The sequence below is a fragment of the Mya arenaria genome, chromosome 15 (genome assembly GCF_026914265.1).
Source record: "Mya arenaria isolate MELC-2E11 chromosome 15, ASM2691426v1".
Taxonomy (NCBI): Eukaryota; Metazoa; Mollusca; class Bivalvia; order Myida; family Myidae; genus Mya; species Mya arenaria.
In genome coordinates this window covers 3928184-3940715 of record NC_069136.1, presented here as the reverse complement: position 1 = coordinate 3940715, position 12532 = coordinate 3928184, and positions in this window count along the sequence as shown.

Sequence of the window (12532 nt, the reverse complement as noted above, 5' to 3'; positions counted from 1 at the left end):
GCCACATTACACGAAATCGTAAGTCCCTACTTATTGTACTTGCGTTTTTCAATTTTTAAATAACAGTGAATCAAAGCATGATTATACCAAAGACTACTGTCAACCTTATAGGTTGTAAAGCTGAATGGTTTTTGATTTCAAAAATTCTTTCAATATCTCGGCTATTGAAGTTATAGATTTTCAAATTGACATGTTAATTGTTTTTGCAAAGAAATTTACAGACGTTTGCTTTTGTTAAAAGAAATGACAAGGTTTTTGATCCTATTGTCCTCAAACATTTTAATGATATGAACAGTAAATAATCACTTTTGATTTCACTCTATCCAACAATGTTCATTCAACTACAGCCAGACGGTATTTTAACTTACTAAATGAAAAGTGCAAGAAACATCCATGAACATGCACACCAACAAGCATACACTTTCAGCACATCAACAAGCATACACTGATAGCACACCAACACGCATACACACACAGCACATCAACACGCATACACTGACAGTACATCAACAAGCATACACTGACAGCACACAAACAAGTATACACTGACAGCGCATCAGCAAGCATTCACTCACAGCACATCAACACGCATACACTGACAGCACATCAACACGCATACACTGACAACACACCAACACGCTTACACTGACAGCACACCAACACGCATACACTGACAGCACATCAACACGCATACACTGACAACACACCAACATGTATACACTGACAGCGCACCAACACGCATACACTGATAGCACACCAACACGTATACACTGACAGCACACCAACACGAATACACTGACAGCACATCAACACGCATACACTGACAGCACACCAACACGCATACACTGACAGCACATCAACACGCATACACTGACAACACACCAACACGCTTACACTGACAGCACACCAACACGCATACACTGACAGCACATCAACACGCATACACTGACAGCACACCAACATGTATACACTGACAGCGCACCAACACGCATACACTGACAGCACACCAACACGTATACACTGACAGCACACCAACACGAATACACTGACAGCACATCAACACGCATACACTGACAGCACACCAACACGCATACACTGACAGCACACCAATACGTAAACACTGACAGCACACCAACACGTATACACTGACAACACACCAACACGCATACACTGACAGCACATCAACATGTATACACTGACAGCACACCAACACGCATACACTGACAGCACACCAACACGCATACACTAACAACACACCAACACGCATTCACTGACAGTACACCAGCACGCATACACTGACAGCACATCAGCACGCATACACTGACAGCACACCAACACGCATACACTGACAGCACACCAACACGCATACACTGACAGCACACCAACACGCATACACTGACAGCACACCAACATGCATACACTGACAGCACATCAACAAGCATACACTGACAGCACACCAACACGCATACACTGACAGCACACCAACAAGTATACACTGACAGCACACCAACACGAATACACTGACAGCACATCAACACGCATACACTGACAGCACACCAACACGCATACACTGACAGCACATCAACACGCATACACTGACAGCACACCAACACGCTTACACTGACAGCACACCAACACGCATACACTGACAGCACATCAACACGCATACACTGACAACACACCAACATGTATACACTGACAGCGCACCAACACGCATACACTGATAGCACACCAACACGTATACACTGACAGCACACCAACACGAATACACTGACAGCACATCAACACGCATACACTGACAGCACACCAACACGCATACACTGACAGCACACCAATACGTAAACACTGACAGCACACCAACACGTATACACTGACAACACACCAACACGCATACACTGACAGCACATCAACATGTATACACTGACAGCACACCAACACGCATACACTGACAGCACACCAACACGCATACACTAACAACACACCAACACGCATTCACTGACAGTACACCAGCACGCATACACTGACAGCACATCAGCACGCATACACTGACAGCACACCAACACGCATACACTGACAACACATCAACACGCATACACTGACAGCACATCAGCACGCATACACTGACAGCACACCAACACGCATACACTGACAGCACATCAACAAGCATACACTGACAGCACACCAACACGCATACACTGACAGCACACCAACAAGTATACACTGACAGCATACCAACAAGTATACACTGACAGCACACCAACAAGCATACACTGACAGCACACCAACACGCATACACTGACAGCACACCAACAAGTTTACACTGACAGCATACCAACAAGTATACACTGCCAGCACACCAACAAGTATACGCTGACAGCACACCAACAAGTATACACTGACAGCACAGCAACACGCATACACTGACAGCACACCAACACGCATACACTGACAGCACACCAACACGCATTCACTGACAGCACACCAGCACGCATACACTGACAGCACACCAACACGCATACACTCACAGGACATCAACACGCATACACTGATAACACACCAACACGCATACACTGACAGCATATCAACACGCAAACACTGACAACACATCAACACGAATACACTGATAGCTCATCAACAATCATACACTGACAGCACACAAACACGCATACATTGACAACACATCAACACGCATACACTGACTGCACATCAACACGCATACACTCACAGCACATCAACACGCATACACTCACAGCACATCAACACGCATACACTCACAGCATATCAACAAGTATACAATGATAGCACACCAACAAGCATACACTGATAGCACATCAACACGCATACACTTACAGCACACCAACAAGTGTACACTGAGAGCACACCAACAAGTATAAACTGACAGCACATCAACAAGCATACACTGACAGAACACCAACAAGCATACACTGACAGCACATCAACAAGTATACACTGACAGCACATCAACAAGCATACACTGACAGCACACCAACAAGCATACACTGACAACACATCAACACTCAACTGGCAGTACATACACGCGTATACACTGACAGCACACCAACACGCATACACTGGCAGTACACCAACAAGCATACACTGACAGTACACCAACACCCATTCACTGACAGCACATCAACAAGCAAACACTGAAAGCACACCAACACGTATACACTGACAACACACCAACACGCATACACTGACAGCACATCAACATGTATACACTGACAGCACACCAACACGCATACACTGACAGCACACCAACACGCATACACTAACAACACACCAACACGCATTCACTGACAGCACACCAGCACGCATACACTGACAGCACATCAGCACGCATACACTGACAGCACACCAACACGCATACACTGACAACACATCAACACGCATACACTGACAGCACATCAACACGCATACACTGACAGCACACCAACATGCATACACTGACAGCACATCAACAAGCATACACTGACAGCACACCAACACGCATACACTGACAGCACACCAACAAGTATACACTGACAGCACACCAACAAGTATACACTGACAGCACACCAACAAGCATACACTGACAGCACACCAACACGCATACACTGACAGCACACCAACAAGTATACACTGACAGCATACCAACAAGTATACACTGCCAGCACACCAACAAGTATACGCTGACAGCACACCAACAAGTATACACTGACAGCACAGCAACACGCATACACTGACAGCACACCGACACGCATACACTGACAGCACACCAACACGCATTCACTGACAGCACACCAGCACGCATACACTGACAGCACACCAACACGCATACACTCACAGGACATCAACACGCATACACTGATAGCACACCAACACGCATACACTGACAGCATATCAACACGCAAACACTGACAACACATCAACACGAATACACTGATAGCACATCAACAATCATACACTGACAGCACACAAACACGCATGCATTGACAACACATCAACACGCTTACACTGACTGCACATCAACACGCATACACTGACAGCACATCAACACGCATACACTCACAGCACATCAACACGCATACACTCACAGCATATCAACAAGTATACAATGATAGCACACCAACAAGCATACACTGACAGCACATCAACACGCATACACTTACAGCACATCAACAAGCATACACTGACAGCACACCAACAAGCATACACTGACAGCACATCAACAAGCATACACTGACAGAACACCAATAAGCATACACTGACAGCACATCAACAAGTATACACTGACAGCACATCAACAAGCATACACTGACAGCACACCAACAAGCATACACTGACAACACATCAACACTCAACTGACAGCACATACACGCGTATACACTGACAGCACACCAACACGCATACACTGGCAGTACACCAACAAGCATACACTGACAGTACACCAACACCCATTCACTGACAGCACATCAACAAGCAAACACTGAAAGCACACAAACACACACTCTCATACAACACACCAACAAGCATACACTGATAGCATATCAACACGCATACACTGACAGCACATCAACACGCATGCACTGACAGCACACCAACAAACATTCACTCACAGCGCACAAACACGCATACACTGACAGCACACCAACACGCATACACTGACAGCACACCAACACGCATACACTGACAGTACACCAACAATCATACACTGTCAGCACATCAACAAGCATATACTGACAGCACACCAACACGCATACACTGATAGCACACCAACAAGCATTCCCTGACAGCACACCAACACGCATACACAGACAGCACACCAACGCGCATACACTGACAGTACACCAACACTCACTCACTGACAGCACACAAACACACATTCACTGACAGCTCATCAACACGCATACACTGACATCACACCGACACACATACACTGACAACACACCAACACGCATTCACTGACAGCGCATCAACACGCATACATTGACAGTACACCAACAATCACTCACAAACAACACATCAACACGCATTCACCGACAGCACATCAACAAGCATTCACTGACAGTACACCAACAATCACTCACTGACAGCACACCAACACGCATTCACCGACAGCACATCAACAAGCATTCACTGACAGCGCATCAACACGCATACACTGACAGCACACCAACACGCATACACTGACAGCGCACCAACACGTATACACTGACATCACACCAACACGCATACACTGACAGCGCACCAACACGCTTACACTGACAGCACACCAACACGTATACACCGACAGCGCTCCAACACGCTTACACTAACAGCAAACCAACACGTATACACTGACAGCACTCCAACACGTATACACTGACAGCACATCAACACGTATACACTGGCAGCACATCAACACGCTTACACTGACAGCGCACCAACACGTATACACTGACATCACACCAACATGCATACACTGACAGCGCACCAACACGCTTACACTGACTGCACACCAACACGTATACACTGACAGCACATCAACACGCATACACTGACATCACACCAACACGCATACACTGACAGCACACCAACACGTATACACTGACAGCACACCAACACGTATACACTGACATCACACCAACACGCATACACTGACAGCGCACCAACACGCTTACACTGACAGCACACCAACACGTATACACCGACAGCGCTCCAACACGCTTACACTGACAGCACACCAACACGTATACACTGACAGCACACCAACACGTATACACTGACAGCACATCAACACGTATACACTGGCAGGACATCAACACGCTTACACTGACAGCGCACCAACACGTATACACTGACATCACACCAACATGCATACACTGACAGCACATCAACACGCATACACTGACAGCACACCAACACGCTTACACTGACAGCACACCAACACGCATACACTGACAGCACATCAACACGCATACACTGACAACACACCAACATGTATACACTGACAGCACACCAACACGCATACACTGACAGCACACCAACACGTATACACTGACAGCACACCAACACGCATACACTGACAGCACATCAACACGCATACACTGACAGCACACCAACACGCATACACTGACAGCACACCAACACGCATACACTGACAGCACACCAACACGTATACACTGACAACACACCAACACGCATACACTGACAGCACATCAACATCTATACACTGACAGCACACCAACACGCATACATTGACAGCACACCAACACGCATACACTGACAGCACACCAACACGCATTCACTGACAGCACACCAGCACGCATACACTGACAGCACACCAACACGCATACACTGACAGCACACCAACACGCATACACTGACAGCACACCAACACGCATACACTGACAACACATCAACACGCATACACTGACAGCACATCAGTTCGCATACACTGACAGCACACCAACATGCATACACTGACAGCACATCAACAAGCATACACTGACAGCACACCAACACGCATACACTGACAGCACACCAACAAGTATACACTGACAGCACACCAACAAGTATACACTGACAGCACACCAACAAGCATACACTGACAGCACACCAACACGCATACACTGACAGCACACCAACAAGTATACACTGACAGCATACCAACAAGTATACACTGCCAGCACACCAACAAGTATACGCTGACAGCACACCAACAAGTATACACTGACAGCACAGCAACACGCATACACTGACAGCACACCGACACGCATACACTGACAGCACACCAACACGCATTCACTGACAGCACACCAGCACGCATACACTGACAGCACACCAACACGCATACACTCACAGGACATCAACACGCATACACTGATAGCACACCAACACGCATACACTGACAGCATATCAACACGCAAACACTGACAACACATCAACACGAATACACTGATAGCACATCAACACGCATGCATTGACAACACATCAACACGCATACACTGACTGCACATCAACACGCATACACTCACAGCACATCAACACGTATACACTCACAGCACATCAACACGCATACACTCACAGCATATCAACAAGTATACAATGATAGCACACCAACAAGCATACACTGATAGCACATCAACACGCATACACTTACAGCACACCAACAAATGTACACTGAGAGCACACCAACAAGTATAAACTGACAGCACATCAACAAGCATACACTGACAGAACACCAATAAGCATACACTGACAGCACATCAACAAGTATACACTGACAGCACATCAACAAGCATACACTGACAGCACACCAACAAGCATACACTGACAACACATCAACACGCATACACTGGCAGTACATACACGCGTATACACTGACAGCACACCAACACGCATACACTGGCAGTACACCAACAAGCATACACTGACTGTACACACACACCCATTCACTGACAGCACATCAACAAGCAAACACTGAAAGCACACCAACACACACTCTCATACAACACACCAACAAGCATACACTGATAGCATATCAACACGCATACACTGACAGCACATCAACACGCATGCACTGACAGCACACCAACAAACATTCACTCACAGCGCACAAACACGCATACACTGACAGCACACCAACACGCATACACTGACAGCACACCAACACGCATACACTGACAGTACACCAACAATCATACACTGTCAGCACATCAACAAGCATATACTGACAGCACACCAACACGCATACACTGATAGCACACCAACAAGCATTCCCTGACAGCACACCAACACGCATACACTGAAAGCACACCAACGCGCATACACTGACAGTACACCAACACTCACTCACTGACAGCACACAAACACACATTCACTGACAGCTCATCAACACGCATACACTGACATCACACCGACACACATACACTGACAACACACCAACACGCATTCACTGACAGCGCATCAACACGCATACATTGACAGTACACCAACAATCACTCACTAACAACACATCAACACGCATTCACCGACAGCACATCAACAAGCATTCACTGACAGTACACCAACAATCACTCACTGACAGCACATCAACACGCATTCACCGACAGCACATCAACACGCATTCACTGACAGCGCATCAACACGCATACACTGACAGCACAACAACACGCATACACTGACAGCGCACCAACACGTATACACTGACATCACACCAACACGCATACACTGACAGCGCACCAACACGCTTACACTGACAGCACACCAACACGTATACACCGACAGCGCTCCAACACGCTTACACTAACAGCAAACCAACACGTATACACTGACAGCACACCAACACGCATACACTGACAGCACACCAACACGTATACACTGACAGCACATCAACACGCTTACACTGACAGCGCACCAACACGTATACACTGACATCACACCAACACGCATACACTGACAGCGCACCAACACGCTTACACTGACTGCACACCAACACGTATACACTGACAGCACATCAACACGCATACACTGACATCACACCAACACGCATACACTGACAGCGCACCAACACGCTTACACTGACAGCACACCAACACGCATACACTGACAGCACACCAACACGCATACACTGACAGCGCACCAACACGCTTACACTGACAGCACACCAACACGTATACACCGACAGCGCTCCAACACGCTTACACTGACAGCACACCAACACGCATACACTGACAGCACATCAACAAGCATACACTGACAGCACACCAACACGCATACACTGACAGCACACCAACAAGTATACACTGACAGCACACCAACAAGTATACACTGACAGCACACCAACAAGCATACACTGACAGCACACCAACACGCATACACTGACAGCACACCAACAAGTATACACTGACAGCATACCAACAAGTATACACTGACAGCACACCAACAAGTATACACTGACAGCACACCAACAAGTATACACTGACAGCACACCAACACGCATACACTGACAGCACACCAACACGCATACACTGACAGCACACCAACACGCATTCACTGACAGCACACCAACACGCATACACTGACAGCACACCAACACGCATACACTCACAGGACATCAACACGCATACACTGATAGCACACCAACACGCATACACTGACAGCATATCAACACGCAAACACTGACAACACATCAACACGAATACACTGATAGCACATCAACAATCATACACTGACAGCAAACAAACACGCATGCATTGACAACACATCAACACGCATACACTGACTGCACATCAACACGCATACACTCACAGCACATCAACACGCATACACTCACAGCACATCAACACGCATACACTCACAGCATATCAACAAGTATACAATGATAGCACACCAACAAGCATACACTGATAGCACATCAACACGCATACACTGACAGCACATCAACAGGTATACACTGAGAGCACACCAACAAGTAAACACTAAGAGCACATCAACAAGCATACACTGACAGCACACCAACAAGCATACACTGACAGCACATCAACAAGTATACACTGACAGCACATCAACAAGCATACACTGACAGCACACCAACAAGCATACACTGACAACACATCAACACTCAACTGGCAGTACATACACGCGTATACACTGACAGCACACCAACACGCATACACTGACAGCACACCAACAAGCATACACTGACAGTACACCAACACCCATTCACTGACAGCACATCAACAAGCAAACACTGAAAGCACACCAACACACACTCTCATACAACACACCAACAAGCATACACTGATAGCATATCAACACGCATACACTGACAGCACATCAACACGCATACACTGACAGCACACCAACACGCATACACTGACAGCACACCAACACGCATACACTGACAGCACACCAACACGCATACACTGACAGTACACCAACAAGCATACACTGACAGCACATCAACACGCATATACTGACAGCACACCAACACGCATACACTGACAGCACACCAACAAGCATTCCCTGACAGCACACCAACACGCATACACTGACAGCACACCAACGCGCATACACTGACAGTACACCAACACTCACTCACTGACAGCACACAAACACACATTCACTGACAGCGCATCAACACGCATACACTGACATCACACCGACACACATACACTGACAACACACCAACACGCATTCACTGACAGCGCATCAACACGCATACATTGACAGTACACCAACAATCACTCACTAACAACACATCAACACGCATTCACCGACAGCACATCAACAAGCATTCACTGACAGTACACCAACAATCACTCACTGACAGCACACCAACACGCATTCACCGACCGCACATCAACAAGCATTCACTGACAGCGCATCAACACGCATACACTGACAGCACACCAACACGCATACACTGACAGCACACCAACACGTATACACTGACAGCACACCAACACGCATACACTGACAGCGCACCAACACGCTTACACTGACAGCACACCAACACGTATACACCGACAGCGCTCCAACACGCTTACACTAACAGCAAACCAACACGTATACACTGACAGCACACCAACACGTATACACTGACAGCACATCAACATGTATACACTGGCAGCACATCAACACGCTTACACTGACAGCGCACCAACACGTATACACTGACATCACACCAACATGCATACACTGACAGCGCACCAACACGCTTACACTGACTGCACACCAACACGTATACACTGACAGCACATCAACACGCATACACTGACAGCACACCAACACGCATACACTGACAGCACACCAACACGTATACACTGACAGCACACCAACACGTATACACTGACATCACACCAACACGCATACACTGACAGCGCACCAACACGCTTACACTGACAGCACACCAACACGTATACACCGACAGCGCTCCAACACGCTTACACTAACAGCAAACCAACACGTATACACTGACAGCACACCAACACGTATACACTGACAGCACATCAACACGTATACACTGGCAGCACATCAACACGCTTACACTGACAGCGCACCAACACGTATACACTGACAGCACACCAACATGCATACACTGACAGCACATCAACACGCATACACTGACAGCACACCAACACGCTTACACTGACAGCACACCAACACGCATACACTGACAGCACATCAACACGCATACACTGACAACACACCAACATGTATACACTGACAGCGCACCAACACGCATACACTGACAGCACACCAACACGCATACACTGACAGCACACCAACACGCATACACTGACAGCACATCAACACGCATACACTGACAGCACACCAACACGCATACACTGACAGCACACCAACACGCATACACTGACAGCACACCAACACGTATACACTGACAACACACCAACACGCATACACTGACAGCACATCAACATGTATACACTGACAGCACACCAACACGCATACACTGACAGCACACCAACACGCATACACTGACAGCACACCAACACGCATTCACTGACAGCACACCAGCACGCATACACTGACAGCACATCAGCACGCATACACTGACAGCACATCAGCACGCATACACTGACAGCACACCAACACGCATACACTGACAACACATCAACACGCATACACTGACAGCACATCAGCACGCATACACTGACAGCACACCAACACGCATACACTGACAGCACATCAACAAGCATACACTGACAGCACACCAACACGCATACACTGACAGCACACCAACAAGTATACACTGACAGCACACCAACAAGTATACACTGACAGCACACCAACAAGCATACACTGACAGCACACCAACACGCATACACTGACAGCACACCAACAAGTATACACTGACAGCACACCAACAAGTATACACTGACAGCACACCAACAAGTATACACTGACAGCACACCAACAAGTATACACTGACAGCACAGCAACACGCATACACTGACAGCACACCAACACGCATACACTGACAGCACACCAACACGCATTCACTGACAGCACACCAGCACGCATACACTGACAGCACACCAACACGCATACACTCACAGGACATCAACACGCATACACTGATAGCACACCAACACGCATACACTGACAGCATATCAACACGCAAACACTGACAACACATCAACACGCATACACTGATAGCACATCAACAATCATACACTGACAGCACATCAACACGCATGCACTGACAACACATCAACACGCATACACTGACAGCACATCAACACGCATACACTCACAGCACATCAACACGTATACACTCACAGCACATCAACACGCATACACTCACAGCATATCAACAAGTATACAATGATAGCACACCAACAAGCATACACTGATAGCACATCAACACGCATACACTTACAGCACACCAACAAATGTACACTGAGAGCACACCAACAAGTATAAACTGACAGCACATCAACAAGCATACACTGACAGAACACCAATAAGCATACACTGACAGCACATCAACAAGTATACACTGACAGCACATCAACAAGCA